This window comes from Culex quinquefasciatus, chromosome 2, assembly GCF_015732765.1.
Source record: "Culex quinquefasciatus strain JHB chromosome 2, VPISU_Cqui_1.0_pri_paternal, whole genome shotgun sequence".
Lineage (NCBI taxonomy): Eukaryota > Metazoa > Arthropoda > Insecta > Diptera > Culicidae > Culex > Culex quinquefasciatus.
The window spans coordinates 143,108,812-143,125,637 of NC_051862.1; the positions used below are offsets into that span (position 1 = coordinate 143,108,812).

A 16,826-nucleotide genomic window follows, 5' to 3' on the forward strand; every position below is an offset into this window, starting at 1 on the left:
TAATTAGACCCAATTTTTTTGTTTGGCCATTAGGTTGACCAACACCGTGCTAGGGTTTTTTTTTGTTTTGCCATTAGGTTGACCAACACCGTGCTAGGGTGGTCCCGAAAATGGCAATTTTCGTAAATTTTCGCAGAAACCACCTTTTCCAAAAAAATAATAACTCCGCACCATTCTTACCGATTTAAGCTGTCTTAGATGCAAATGAAAGATGATTTGTTGGCCTTTCCAAGAAAAATATTTTGAGGACCGATAAAACTAGCCAAACATTTGAAAAAGTCGTATGAAAACATAAAATGGCATTTTGACCGTGTCTGGAACAAAGAGCCTATATCTGAAAGATTTTTGTCAGATTCCTCGGAAAATTTTACGTAATATGCTCAAAACTGAAGGTGTTTATTAACAGGATTCCGAGATATGATTTTTTGATGACCTTTATTTTGAGGTTAGCGCAGTTTTAGTGAAAAAAGTGGATTTTTCCCGTTTTTGTCATTTTCTCAATTAAGCGCGCGAAGATACCAATTTTTATTTTTAAAAACGTTACTTAATCCACCCTTAGGTGGTTAGTGCCTTCCTCTCATTTAAAGGGTAATGCTATCCAAAATAGACACGCTCGTGGGAAGGTCTTTAAATTACCTATCCAAAGATAGGTCGCATGATATATTTGGAATACGTTTTCATCTAAATATCTGAGAACTAGCCTCCAAAAAGTGTATAAATAACTCCTAAGTGCTTATAACTTTTGATAGGGTTGTCAGATCTTCAATGTATTGGAAAGGTCTTTTAAATACCTTTCTAAAAATGTATAACATGCTGGGGTTTCTTACAAAAACCACCCTTTTTACAATCTTCCGGACTTTAGTCAAAATCGTTTTTTTAGCATAACTTTTGAAGTACTTTACTAAACTTCATCATTTTCAATAGGGACTTATGGGACCCCAAGACGAATCGAATGAGACCAAAACGGTTCAAATCGGTTAAGCCAGTGCTGAGATAATCGAGTGCATATTTTTTGGTGCACAGACCCACATCCCTACACACACACACACACACACACACACACACACACACACACACACAGACATTTGCTCAGAATTCGATTCTGAGTCGATAGGTATACATGAAGGTGGGTCTAGGAGGTCTAATTGAGAAGTTCAGTTTTCGAGTGATTTTATAGCCTTTCCTCAGTAAGGTGAGGAAGGCAAAAATCATATTTTGGGATCCCGTAAATGAACACGAGGAACCCGATAAAAATATTTTCAGACATGGTCAAAACGCCATTTTATGTTTTCATGCGACTTTTTCAAATGTTTGGCTAGTTTTATCGGTCCTCAAATTATTTTTTTTTTGAAAGGCCAACAAATCACCTTTCGTTTGCATCTAAGACAGCTAAAATCGGTTGAAATGGTGCGGAATTATGATTTTTTGAAAAAGGTGGTTTTCGCGAAAATTGGCGAAAACGGCAATTTTTGGGACCACCCTAGCACGGTGTAGGGCACCCTAATGGTGGGATCTAATCGGGTCTAATTATTTTAGCCAAAGAACTCCCACAACAATGTTGAGCCCGATTGGAGAACATTTTTTTCGGCTTGTGCCCTTTTCAAATGGAATTGTTGTAGTTATATATAACATTCACCTCATTTTCAAAAAAATACAATTTGAAGATTTTTTCTCTGCTTATTTTAAATTAATTTTTGTTTTGAGAAAGAAAAATTAAACATTTTATAATTGAACATTTTTTCACATAATTATTCCTACCACACCCACCTTGCAGGCCAGCATCCGGCCCCTTCCATCAAACGAGGACGACGACGTCGTGTCCCACGGCCGGAGACACCTTTTGTCTCCGGCTGCACCGAACGGAAGGACGAATGGACCCATCACCAACGGGTAGCCGAAGGCTCGCAAAAAAAAGAGAAACCCTTAGACAAACTGAAAGAGCGAAAATAATTAATTAGTCTTAGGTAAATAGATGGGCTAATAAATATTACAGCCCTCGCAAAACGTTCTTCCGACGGGGTGCTGGTCCAAACGTCTGGCCCGCCCAGAAGTGAGAAGATTGTGGCTTGGAGACCGACGATGTCGAAATGGCCACAATATTGACAACCTTTACTTTCGTGTGGACTTATCGAAGTCTCAACAGAGATTAGGCCGTTAAATATTAAATAAAATAAAAACAAAAGTGTGTAAAAAAAATTAGTTATTGTTGAATTTAAATTACTTATTTAGCTTTCTGGACGGTGACGATTTGCTGGAAATTAAAGATTGATTATGAAGTTGGATTTGTTTGTAATTAGCTGACAATTACCTTCGCGTTTAAAGTTGTTTATTGCTACGACTAAAACAAGTGATTTTAAGTTCAATCTGATGATTTTATATGAAAAATTATGGGGTATCAGAACTAACCATTGGAACACTTGGAACACAGCTTTCAAGATAATAGAAGTTAGGAAAACTTTTTCTTGTTCATTGTGAGATGATTTAAAACTACCCTATTTGCAATTTTCCATTATTTTATGAAAAATAAAGTAATACTTTAAATCACTTCATGTTGTTTAAAGGTCTGACTTGTCACTGCAACAGCATAACCAAATACATTCAACCCAGTGGACAACGAAAGCTCCATCCCTCCGAGAAGGCCACTAAAAGGCCATCATTTAATGGCGCCAAAGTTTGTCTGCTTTGAAAATTATAAAATCAAATTAGTTTATTAGTTCTGCTTCCTGCTTTCTCCCGTTGCGCTGGCCTTTTGCCGCAGCCGCTGTTTACAAAAGTTTTGCGCGAGGATGCCTCTGCAGCATCCCGGCCAAAGTGCATCCTTATCAACAGCCGTCCCTCCGTAAGCCGGAGAAGTGACGCTCGTCCGTCGCCGCTGGAGGTGAATAAATTGCTGAACACTGCAAACAGCGTTGGCCCCCTTGCCGGATCAACCGAAATTGTTTTTGTTATTTTATGGTTTACTTTTGTTTTTTTTTTCAGATTTTTTTCTGCCGACATCTGACTTCTGACTTCAAGCTTCGAAAAACTGATCTCTGGCTTCTATCTTATATATTCTGACACCTATCTTCTGACTTTTGACTACTGACTACTGACTGCTAACTGCTGACTACTGATTACAGACTACTGATTACTGACTACTGACTACTGCCTTGTGACTTCTGACTTCTGACTACTGACTACTGACTTCTGACTTCTGGCTTCTGACTTCTGACTTCTGATTTCGGACTTCTGACTTCAAAAAACTGACATCTGGCTTCTCGCTTCTATTATCTGACTTCTGACTTCTGTCTTCTGAGTACTGACTACTGACAACTGACTTTTGACTTCTGACCTCGGACTTCGAATAACTGATCTCTGGCTTCTATCTTCTGACTACTGACTACTGGCTACTGACAACTAACTGCTGACTACTGACTTGTGACTTGTGACTTGTGACTTGTGACTTGTGACTTGTAACTTGTGACTTGTGACTTGTGACTTGTGACTTGTGACTTGTGACTTGTGACTTGTGACTTGTGACTTGTGACTTGTGACTTGTGACTTGTGACTTGTGACTTGTGACTTGTGACTTGTGACTTGTGACTTGTGACTTGTGACTTGTGACTTGTGACTTGTGACTTGTGACTTGTGACTTGTGACTTGTGACTTGTGACTTGTGACTTGTGACTTGTGACTTGTGACTTGTGACTTGTGACTTGTGACTTGTGACTTGTGACTTGTGACTTGTGACTTGTGACTTGAGACTTGAGACTTGAGACTTGAGACTTGAGACTTGAGACTTGAGACTTGAGACTTGAGACTTGAGACTTGAGACTTGAGACTTGAGACTTGAGACTTGAGACTTGTGACTTGTGATTTTTGACTTGTGACCTTTGGCTTACGACTTGTGACTTCTGTCATCTGAATTTTTACTTTTGAACTCTAGTCTAGTTTCTGACCTTTGACCTCCGACATCTGACTACTGACTTGAAGCTTAAGATTTTAGATTTCTTTTCTGTTGTTGTTTAATTTACTATTTTTGTTCAATTTAATTTCTCAATGTTCTCTAAATTTAGTTTTTTTAGTCAAGAATTAATAAAACAAACCACGGTAACTTGCGATAATCCGCCGCCAAGGAAAATGTCCCCGGCAGGTGGCGCGAACACGTGACAACACAATGACCGGTGACCGGGACGGAGGCCACATGGAAATGCGGGATTTGGCTATCGTCGGTTCGGTTTGGATTTTGTCTCCCAGTTTTTCCCCGGTTTTTCCTTTTTTTTTTTGTGCAATCAATTTCCAAACCGTGATCGTTGTCCTCGCGCGTTCCGGGCCATCCTACCGGCATGTTCTTTGCTCCAAAAACCAAACGCCAACCACTGACCGCTCTCGGTTCCGCTGGTGCAAGTGCCGGAGATTCCTGGCGGCCATCGGAGAGTCCACACAGAGTCGTTTCGTTCGAAACCAATTTATATAAGCGTCGTTAAGCTTATCTTTTTCGGTGGCCTTTTTCGGGAGTGACTACGAAAAAATATGTTGTTTAGGAATGTTTAATTTTCAATTATTTAATTTTTTTGAATCCTGCATTTTCAATCTTTAAAAGTAACAAGATTAATAAAAAGTAATTTAAAAAAATCCTGAGCACCCCTCCAAAGTGACCACAGTGTGGCGATTGTTTCCACGGAGGACCGGTGGCCATTCCGGGAGCTAACCGTCAGTCGTGGCTTGCACTTGTCTTCGGACCTGGCCGGCAGCCCCATGGTAGAAGGCAGAAGGTAACCGAGCCACCGTCGCCACCAACTCTGTGCATATTTTTCACGTTTGTGCAATAATTTAATTTATTGAAACCGGGAACTCGGAGCGCACAGTTTGTGGTAATGGCAAAAGTATGGAAACTGCCAGCCTCCCCCCCTACATGTGTGGAGGTTATTCAGTGTTGCCAGCTACAATAAAAAGAAGGGATAACAAAAAGAGCGCTGGAAGTAAAGATGTCATTGGATGGTGACTGAATTTGGAAATGAAAAGACTACTTTTCTGGGTCTTCATTTTGGTAAGAGTTGCATTGTACTGAATTTGTCTGATCTTAAAGGTGTTTGTATTATTATTTTTAATTTAGTTGGTTAACTAATCAACAATGCTGCGTCGTTTGTGCAAAGCACCTTATTTGCAACAAGTAGGTGGGATACAAGTTTTAAAGTAATTTTTGGACGTCCTTGATTCATATGTGAAACATAACAAAATTTCATACGGCCGCTGCAATTATTTTCCAAAGTTTATTCCTTTGTGGACCACCAACATTTGAAGAAGTTAAAGAATGCCGAAGCGCTAACTGCAAAGCCAGGCAGTTTGAGCAAGGACGCTCAAAATTCGTCTGGAAACCAGTTCGCTACCCTCCCTGTGGACATGAGCGAGAAGGAAGAATTTGAACGACGGGAAAAGTTGCCACCCATTTTTGTGAAAACATCGTCGTCGGATTCGGTGCGAAAGTGGCTGACCGGATTTATCAAATCTGGTGCTTTACGAGCTTCCATTTGTTTGTGTGCTGATGGACTCAAAATTCTGCTACCTACCAGAAGGGGTTACAACCACGTTCGGGATTTCCTGAACAACACAAAGATTAAATACTACAGTCATGATGATCCAGTTAAACGCCCCATGAAACAGGTCCTCCGTGGCCTGTACGACAGTCTTCAAGATGACGAGACACAACAAGGACATCAAGTATCGTGATCAACTGTACCTGGTTCATCTCGAGAAAGGATCGACAACACCGTCTGAGCTGAATGCAGTTCGGGCAATTTTCAACATCATCGTGACCAGGGCTGTGGAGTCGGAGTCGGAGTCGGAGCCGGAGTCGGTGGAGTCGGGTCTTTTTGGGAACCTGGAGTTGGAGTCGGAGTCGGAGTCGTCAAAAATCGAACAGCTGGAGTCGGAGCCGGAGTCGGAGTCGGCTAAATTTTATAAGCTGGAGTCGGAGTCGGAGCCGAAAATTTCTGATAACCTGGAGTCGGAGTCGGAGTCGGAGTCGGAGTTTTCTAAACTTCAACAACAATTATGTTTTTTTTATTGTTTAGTATCTGTTATAATGCAGGTTAATTCACAAAACTTCTTATTTTTTAATTATTTTTTTTTAAGTCGCATGCATTGCGTTGCCATTTTTTTTCTTTTTTTTAAATAGATAGATCAGATAAGCAATTCTCTACGAATTTGGCCGATTTCAACCTATTTTTTCTGTTTTTTTTGCTATTTGACTCAAACTTTATGGGGGCCTTCCCAGAAGAAACCATCTTGTGTCATTGATTCACTTCAATGTAATCTCCATACAATTTTGACAGAAGTTCATATAAATATGGTACGTAAACATTCGAAGATCTGTAACTTTTCAAGGATTTTTTGATTGATTTGATTGATTGATTCGACAAAGTTATAGGTATTGATGAGAACTATTAAAAAACAGGTTCACGAACAAAAAAATTGGTGATTTTCTAATTACCTTTTATTTACAAAATTTCAATTTCCCAAAATCAGTATTTTTTTTAGTTTTTTTTATATTTTAGGGACATCCCGCATCTTTGAAGCCATTTTGAAGTATGGACCAAAATTTTGTCGAAGAGTTATGATTTTTTTAATAGTGATTTATGTAAAAATTGAAATCTTGTACATAACATTTTCTGAACTATTTTTTAATGTAAAATCGAATTTGCCATCGAAAAGAACATCACACATTTTTTGATTAAGTTCATTGTTTTAAAAATATATCCATTCAAAGTTAAATTTTGCCGAAAAAAATCGCTTTTGCTTTTTAAAATGTCCATTTCTAAAAATAATGAATGTTAGGCACTTTTGAAATGTTAGTATTTAGAAAATTTCACGAATGTTTCATTTTTCTATATTGAAGATCAGACCATTCATTGCTGATATATAAACATTAGAAAATGGAGGGTTGTTTGGGTTAGACTTATAAAATCAATTTTCATGTTTCTTTAATCCGCTATATCTCAGCAACCAGTAGTCCAATCTTCTTAGACAAAAAAGTTGGAAATTTTCTGAACTTTTCGAAATAAATATTTTCAGAAATGGACAATCATGGACACTATTTAAAAAAACTAAAATAAAAACAGAATTTTTCGGACAAAATTTAACTTTGAAGGCTATATTTTTAAAACGGTGCACGCAATAAAAAAATGTGCATAGTACTTTTTGATTGCAAATTCGATTTTACATAAAAATGAGATCAACAAATTTTAAGTACGTGATTTATTTTTTTGCAAAAATCACTATTTTTTAACAAATGAAATGTCGTCGGCAAAATTTTGGTCCATACTTCTGAATTGTTCTTGTGAAAATGATTTCAAAACTGGAGATATTTTTTGATTTCGTTTTCAATTACGTTTAAAACTTGTCACCTGGATTTTTTTTCAGTTTTGTGATTTGAACTTATTTTCATTTAGAAATACATAACAATTAGAGAGTATTTAAATAATCCTTTTTATCAATGTTTTCAAAATAATAGTCAAGTAACTTTACAAACATTTAAAAATATGTGGAGCCGGAGTCGAAGTCGGAGCTAACCATTTGTTGAAAGCTGGAGTCGGAGTCGGAGTCGGCTAGAGTTTGTAGGCCGGAGTTGGAGTCGGAGTCGGAGTCAGTTTGAGCTGAAAGCCGGAGCCGGAGTCGGAGTCAGAGTCGGCTAATCTCAGAAAGCCGGAGTCGGAGTCGGAGTCGGAGTCGTCTAAAGCATGACCCGACTCCGCAGCCCTGATCGTGACTTGGGAACGTTATCGTCCAGTGCACCGTGACGTGACACAGTGTTCGAACTGTTTGCAGTTTGGACATGGTGGAAGGAATTGTTTCATCAAGAGTCGTTGTGCAACCTGCGGATGTGAGCACAAAACTCAAGCTTGCGACACAATCAACGAGAACATCGAAGCGAAACGCTTCAATTGCAGCGGCGACCATTCTACCAAGAATCGAAGCTGCCCAAAACGAGCTAAGTTTGTAAAAAATCGGCCGCAAGCGACGACGAGGCACCAACCAAATCGTCGCAAAACACGGACGTGGATTTTCCTGCTTTGGCGTCACCAGGAGCGGGATCTGCTCGAGTGGTTCCAAATCTGCAGCCATTGCCGTTGAATCAGCGGCAAAAAGTTGCAGATAATTCAACACCTCCTAGCTTCAGTCAGCAATCAAGAGAAAAACCAACCAGCATCAACGGATGAAGGCAGTAGTGACCCGTTTTCACCACAAGAACTTCTGAACATTTTCATCGAGATGACAACAACACTGCGTGGGTGCAAAACTCGCCAGGAACAAGTAAGAACCCTTGGAGCATTCATCTTAAAATACAGTTCGTAGTTTACTCGTTCAAATGATTTTGAATATTTCAATGAATATATTTTTTTAAGTTTTAAGTTTGGATTAGTTGTTAAAGTGATTATTTTTATTTTTATTTTCTTTTTTACCCAAATGTATTCGATTCAATGCAAAAATGTAAAACAATTTGAAGTAAATAAATGAATGTGAACAGTTAATAGTAAAACGAAAAATACAACAAAGATGAAGAGCATTTAGCCATACCACTTAGAATGTTAATGAAATGTAATTATGATAAGAAAGTTCAATAAAGACATATTCAATTTCAAAAATAAAAAATTTCAAGGTTTATGTCGTTTTTAAAAGTTTTAAGAATATTTTTGTGATTGTGGTTATGGTGCTGAAGAAAAAAAGAGTTTTTATTTTATTTATCAAATCAGGCTTACGTCGTAGCGTATTGATGTCTTCAAGACATTTGTAGAGGTTATCAAAACCCAAATTTCTACTCCAAGAGAACAAACATCGAACCTTTTAAACGAAAGTTTTAAACAAAATACGATGAAAAAGACGCCATTTTGAAATGTAAATATCTTGAAAAGTTGGTGGAGTCGCTCTTGAAAGCATAAGAAAAAACACATTCTAAAGTATATTTGCTGAAAATATCTCGGAGGTCTTTTTTGATTTACTCATCTAATCTCAATTTGAAAATGAGCATTTTTAAAGCATTTTAATTCGTTTTTTGCCCAAAACTTTTGATAGCATGGGTTCAAAATTCGTTTTTCGAGAATAAAAAATAAAAACTCAAAAATGACTTTTTTTTTAAAAAGTGCACCGTTTTGGAATAATAAACATTTTTGGGTTATGATTTTCAGAAATTCTAGCATTTTTTGTTTAAGGACTAGGGACCATCCATAAACCACGAAAACACTTTTCTGAATCCCTATTTTAACCAAACAATTTCAAATAAATTAAAAATTGTTATTTTTTTTGTTTTTCTTTTAATCCGACTGAAACTTTTTTGGTGCCTTCGGTATGCCCAACAAAGCCATTTTGCATCATTAGTTCGTCCATATTATTTCCCATACAAATTTGGCAGCAGTCCATACAAAATTGATGTATGAAAATTCCAAAATCTGTATCTTTTGAAGGAATGTTTTGATCGATTTGGTATCTTGGGCAAAGTTGTAGGTTTAAAAATGATACACGGTAAAACTTTTTTTTGGTGATTTTTTAAATTTTTGTCACTAAAACTTTATATGCAAAAAAAACACTATTTTAATTTTTTTATATGTTTCATGGGACATCAAATGCCAACTTTTTAGAAATTTCCAGGTTGTTCAGGTATCAATAAAAAAATTCAAAAAATCGAAAAATTGGTCGCAAAAATGTTTTAACTTCGTTTTCCGATGTAAAATCAAATTATCAATCAAAAAAAACTTTAGTGAAATTTTGATAAAGTGCACCGATTTCAAGTTATACTTATTTTTAGGTTATTTTTTTGAAAATAGTCGCAGTTTTTCATTTTTTCAATTGGTGCCCATGTTTGCCCATCTCTTAAACAAATATTTTTGAAAAAATGAGCAAATTCTCTATATTTTTTTGAATTTTAATGATGCGACCCTTAGACCGCAAATTTTTTTTGAAGTTTATGTCCCTCGGCTCTGGCCAAAGTCGAGGGGGAGGGGGGTGGGGCAAAAAAATATAAAAATTGAAATTACAAGCCTAGGTTTCAACATTTGGATGAAAAAAGTGTTTTAAAATGCATTTTACAGGCGCCCAGTTGCTTTCCAATCATTAGTTTTGAAAATATCGAGGTATTGACAAAATTTATTTTTCACAAAAAAAAAAATTTTTCGTGGGACTGTACATTGGTATTTCATGAAAATTTGAAATGTTTTCAAAGGAGTTCAAACATGCAAAATATGATTATTAGGGTGTTTCATCCAAACAAAAAAGTTCTCAGAATCAGGCAAACCGAGGTTCCCCTAGTAGAGGATACCCATAGGGACTCTCATGCCAAATACCAACCCATTTGGTTGAGAATTGGCCTGTCCCCAGCGGTTCAAATTTTACATGTAAATTACTATGGGATTTTTATGCTTTTCGTTCCATCGTTCCTACAGGTCTGGGGACAACATGGATTGACTCTAAATAAAGACAGGTGTGTAGGGGATGGTCCAAGGAACAAATTCCAGAAGGAATTAGGGTTGTCCATTGATTATAAACACGGGAAAATGTATTTGAACTTGGGTTCAGTTGATTGAACATTAAAATTTTAAAGTTTTTCGAAAAAATATTTTTTGCCCTTTGATTACTCAGGCCAAATTTGAAGGGAGGGGGGGGGGGTGGGTTCGACATAAGTTTTGAAAAATATTTTGCAACGGCCTTAGTTTATTTTCAAAAAATTTATATTATTATATTAAGGTTGACATTTTAAAAGGACCCTTTTGAAATGATAGTTTTGATTTAAAAATTTAAATAAAAAAAACTGATTTCGTAGAGAATTGCTCAGCAGTATTATCATTAGTGTTGCAAATGAGTGATAGAAAAGCTACCAATTGATAATCTCTGCACCAAAATCATCCGAGGGTACAGCGGCCTTCACTGTAGCTTGTGAGATCTCTTCTTGTGTCTCGTGATTCCCAGCGGTGGCATTCTCTCTCTATCACTCTTCGCCTTTTCCTCGACTATGCGCTCTCGCCGCTGAGTCTCTCAATCTCTCCGAAAACTGCAATGAGAGAACGCGAGATGTGGTTAAGGTGAAATTCGTTCAAATCTTATTTGGGCTTCTTCTTTGTTTTCTTCTTCCTATTGATAGTCATTCAAATCATTAATCATTATAAATATACTTGTGTTAGTGAGACTACCACACATACCAACACTCACTACGTTAGTGTTGGTATTGTTAACAAATCAAGCAAAACAATATAAATAAGCCAATGAGGAATTGTGAAAAACATTCCCATTTAAATGGTTTCGCTTGAAATGCTAAAAAATATTAACCTATCAGCAGTCAGTACCGTCATCTGGGGTGAATCGGGACACATGAGGCGAATTGGGACAGCAGTTTTAGCAATGTTGCAGCCTAATATTTTAGTTTTTTGAAGTGGTTTCGGTTAGACCAGATTCAGAGAAACAAAATGTGTTCATTCATTCCCAAATTTGAAGCTTTTAAGTTTCTAAAACTTGCTGTACCTATTCAGACTCTAGTCCCGATTCACCCCAGTTGACGGTACACAAATCATTGGAAAATTCTAAATTTAAAATTTAATCAGGTCTAATTCTAAAGCATCTAACAGCCCAAATTACGATCTTTGGGTCTGACTTTTACCAAGGGTTACCAGCTAACTCGCGACGTTCTAGAATATTTCGTGACAGGGTAAAGGTAAGTATTGGTTTTTCAAAGTACAATTTATATTTAATTTCCATTCATACAAAAAAAAATGTTTATTAGGTCGTTGCGTATTTTTTAAAAAGTTTATGTCGGCTTTTCCTCACCGGAACACCCTGTCCGAGTTAACAGTCAGACCGGTGTTGTGCGTAACTATTGTCTCCATCTACTCGAAATCGCCTTGTTGACCAACTTTGAGAATTTACCTAAAAATTTCCAGATTGTGATCGGTCACCGGGCGGGCTGTGCTGCAGAACACACAAGTAAAACTCGTCGGCGATCCCATGCGGATTGTTTTCGGCATGTTCCACAAGCCTTCTAATTAGATGCTGTTCAGTGTGGACGCCCTGGCGGAAGCTCTCGTTAGCAGCAGCAGCAGCAGTACTTCCTCCCGCCGGATACATTTCGAAAGCGGCGTTTCCGATTATGAAGTTCAACGAAAGCCATCCGATGCGTTCGCTCTGCAGCAACACTTTCGGGTTGAAAGCACAGCGAGGGAACCGGATTCATGGTGCCGGAAGCGATTACATGGCCCATTTCGAGTCTCACTCGACGAGATCATTGCCCGGCAATATCCTTGTTCAGCAGAACGAGCCGCTGCTGAATTGCTCCAGATAGGGTGGTCTTACAGCCAGCATGCCAGAAACAACTTGGCAATCTTGCTTAAGCGTTGCTTCAACTCCTACGACGGAGTTTGTGAACCGGATGTGGAATCGTTCCAGGAATCTACTTTGTCGTTCTGTAGCCATCTCAACCTGGAGAAGTGCGGGAGCTTGTTTCCGCAGCCGGTCCAATACGGTCGTAACTCTCAGGAGAATTTCACAAAAGCCAATATATTCAAATTAGGCGATTTTTGACGACGGCCGATTCAACGTTCCGGCTGGATGCTGGGCAAATAAGTTCTCGAAGATCTAGCCAGTTCTAAGCTGCCTGAAATGAGAAGGTTTTATTATTCTTAAACTCCTTTCCTTCCTCTTGAAAACCAACCGATGGATTTCCGGAACCGGACAAGCGACCTGACCACACAGCTGTACCCCACGAGCAGCAAGTAACCCTCTTTGTGCAGTCGAACCTCTATTCCGGCTTGCAAAATCCGTCTCGAACAGCCGAGCTGGCCAACCTACACCGACAGTGCAAGAACCAGTGCACTAAACTCCAAACCGGATTCGAAAAGGTGATTTCGGCGGAACGAATCTGCTCCGACAGCGATTTTCCCGTTTTCCTGTTTTTGATTGACTGCTTTGTTTTTTGTTTGTTCAAACTTCAAACCGCTGCTAGCTGTGACAGCGGTGCTGTCTGCGGTGGCAGTGCCAGTGATGCTAGTTTGAGTGTGACTAAAATAAAATCGTCGGGTGTTATTTTCGTTTAAATTGCTCTTATTTGCTAAAAAAATATGCAAGGGTAATTCAAAAGTTTTTTTTTCACAAAGCATGTAAATTTTATTATATTTTACGAGTGTTTTAGCTGAAATAAAATCTATTTATTTTATCTCGTGCATTTGTCTAGCAACACTTCCTACATCTTTTTTTGCTAATTATTTGAATAGGGCTTATTATGACTGATTGCAGTGGAAGAGCCAGTTTTTCAGTATGTCTTTTTCAAATGTTTATTTAGAAATGATGGGTTCACACATACATGGAAAGATTTGTGTGTACGGATTGAGACGGTAACAAGAATACTTTTTTCAATGGATTGCTCGGGTTCTGCTAAAATCGGCACATTTTGATCGAAAATTTCGGATTTCGTCGGGTCAAAAGGTGTGTTCCGGGAAGTTCTGACCAAACTACGTTGTGTGATATCGTGTGAAGCCAGTCTGACCAGAGGAACACTCGGAATTGAGGTGAATAATGTTGTGACCAAGTTTGTGAAGAAGAAACGGGAAAACGCGGAAAACTAAGACGAAAAAGAAGACCCCGAAGTGAAAATTGTTGGTGCCTCCTAATTTTTTTAAGTTTATTCGATTTTTTAGTTAAATAAAACATGAATGTGTATCAAGATAGCTTGATTATGGCGGTACAATTTCGGAGTTAACTTTTGAGTGAGGTAGGTGGCAAAATGTTGGTGTAAGAGCTAATTTTCTAGCAATGTGTTTTTTTCGATGGTAAAGCTCAAGGTCGTGAGAAAAATCATTGAAGGAAATTAAAAGCCAACGACGGTCGCCTTTTCGGCCATTTTTTTGTGGCTTGGAATTTCACCTTAAACGCTGTTGCGGTAGGATGATCGTGGAAGCGGGAATGAAAGAGAAAAGGAAAATGTCAATCGCGAGTGTGAAAACATGGAAACGCGTTCGGCTATGTTCGGCGCTGAGAATTTCAATGTGAAGAGAAGAGCAGTTGTATTTGAGGCATGAATATTCAGGCGGGATGATTGTAGTTGCTGAGAGCTGATATTTTGATATTTTTACAACCCTGATTATCATAATGAGGCCAAGAATTTTTTTTTTTGAAAAACTGTTTTAAGAAAAAATGGTCAAAATTTTACAGTGTTTTGACAGTAAATTCAAATTTGAGGATGACTGGGGAGACTTATTTCCTTATTTTTATAACAAGCTCAATTTATTACAAAACATTGAGCTTTTTGCATAAGTTGGAAGCTTTAACATTTAACCATATTAGGCCAGGTTTGGATTTGTGATTCAAATTGTTCTTAAAGTCATTCATAACGCATTGGAAATGCGCAATTCAAAATTGTATAGAAATCTGCAAAATGTTTTTTATTCATCCAAACTATTTTTTTTTGTAAATCAGCGAGTTTCATTAGAAAAGTCTTTTCTAACATGAAATGAAAAAATGTGGCAATATTTGTATAAGGGTCTTGAAGTTGATAAGTTTACAAATGATTCTTATTTAAATTTACAAACAATTAATTTATGAAAAAATATGTTGGAAAAAAAGAACAAAAAACTTCCTGAAATTAGCCAAATAAAATATAAAAAAATAGCAAGCAAAACTACCTAACTCAGTGAGTACAAAATTGTTCACATTAATTCATACCTTATCGTCATGCGAATCCGTAAAACTTCAGGCGCCTCAAACGCAACTCGACAAAAGTTGAAGCCATTTCACACTAACTCCCAACAAGTGAAAGAGTGACACAATGGCCCCGGTAATCGTAATTGTTGGCAAAAGAGAGTGAAATGGTAGTTAACAATATTTTCCCTCCCACTATTTCCCACCCCTCATTCCCTAGTCGGCACAATGAGAAGAAACTTTCTTATCCTTGAGCCTCATTTTATTTCATAAACCACAAAAACGTACAAGTCTCCCCCGTCCCCCCCTCCCTGGTGCATTCACTTGAAACTTGTTACCTGATTGTGCGAGCAGAAAAGTTTTCTCAAGATTGCAGTTTCCTGTGCTAAGGGGAGAGGGACCACACCGAAACAACGGGACCCTACTCGACACTCGAGGTCGGTGGCGAACAAGTCGCTCGCACACACACACACACACACACACTTGAGAGGAGAACTACTTCAAGTTTCGGTGTTGCAATTGTGTGATTTTTTTTGTTCATTCTTTTAGTGCTAAATTTAAGTTTGAGTTTTTTCACAGGCCTGCGGGATCGGAGTTGCGTTGCAGACCAGACCACCAGCAGACCATGTCAAGTTTAAGTACATAAATATATAATAATATTCAAAAAAAAAAAAAAAAAATAAGTAAAAAAAAAAACATTCTGTTCTGAGTTGTTGCAAAACAGCTTCCGAAATTTTAAGTTGTTATGAGTTTGTAAACACTATTTCGCTAAAAGTTTTGAAAGAAATCCCTTCACCACAAAGAGCAAGCCTATCATCATGGGCCATACGCTCAACGATAGTGAGCTTTTAGTGTTAAACTTCTTTTTTTGTGCAAGCGAAAGTTTTCTGCAACCTTTTTTCTGTTGTCCTACTGCTGGGCATTATCTAAAGTTTGTCAGAATAGTGAGAAAATTGAAAATCAGCTTAGCAAAGTTTGCGTCCGAAATCGAATCAAATCCCGTTTTATGCAGAACTTGATAGTTGATGTTGTATAAACTTGGCCGTTTTCAGTTGTTTTGTTTTGCTTTACCCCCTGCATTTATGCAAAAGTTGAAAGCTCAGACAGCAAACTTGCTAGCAAAAAGAAGCGCCAAAATTTTCAGTTTCTTTCCCAACTTGGCATAAAAATAAGATTTGCATCATTAATTGAATACATTTCGCCACCCCCACATTATGCAAATCGCCTGCAGAGGGTGCAGTGCCAATGCAAATGTTGCGGAATGGCTGAAAAAGCAGCAGCATGATTTTTAAAACCTTGCCACCTCATACAGACGCTGCCATTCACTTTCCATTAACCGGTTATTGCTTGTGTGAAGAAAAAAAGAAGGTTATAATAAATTCAAATCCCATCCCTTTATATCTATTTTCCGCCGGACCCGGGCGTGCCGGAGCTTTCATGAAGCGATTACGTTCAACGTTCAGCACTACACATAATTAGCTGGTTTCTGTCCGGTCTTGGAGGAAAATGTGATAAATGTGCTTGCGCTCCCCGGACACCTTCGGTGCGGACAGAAAAGGGTGCTGGCAGGAGATAGTCATGAATGAACCTCGGAACAATTTAATATTCCATTAATTTCAATCTCACAAGGAACTGGTTGGAGCGGACAGATTATGTTTTGGGTTGCTTCATAATAGATTTAGATATTATTTTCTAGCTTTTAGGTCGGTTAGAAATGAAGAAAATCTTCTTTCAAGATACTAAATAAATTAATAATCTTAGGAACATTTTCAAATCACTTTACTTTGTGAATTAATTATAAAATTAACTACAAAGCAAGTAAAAGTCCATGTTTTTCAAATCCAGACGTAGAATTGATAGTAGCATTCCAGAGCACAATTAATTTTGATAAACAGTACAGTACAGAACAGTACAGTAGCGTGTCCCAAAAAAACACGAAGTCGAGGAATTCAATGTGCTCAGTTCTCAAATGATAGAAAATCATGTTAGAAACAACTCTCTCATACATGAAAACTTTCGGAAAAATCGTTTACCACGTTCCCTGGGCATTTTTTTGAAAAAAGTCAGTTTTTTCGACAATTTCACAAAATCTGCTTAGAAAAATGGAAAATTTTAAAATTTCAAATAGCCTATACCATTAAATGATGGTCTGTGGTCCAATAAACAAGTTAATG

General features: G+C 37.8%; 1 long non-coding RNA gene across 1 annotated transcript; it reads right to left on the reverse strand.

Annotated features, from left to right (window-relative positions):
- Positions 1–12,549: 12,549 nt before the first annotated feature.
- Positions 12,550–12,951, reverse strand: LOC119768096. The gene is made up of 2 exons (XR_005277909.1): positions 12,671–12,951; positions 12,550–12,613 (listed from the first exon to the last, which is right to left on the reverse strand). It is a non-coding gene; the product is annotated as an uncharacterized LOC119768096 (long non-coding RNA).
- Positions 12,952–16,826: the final 3,875 nt, after the last annotated feature.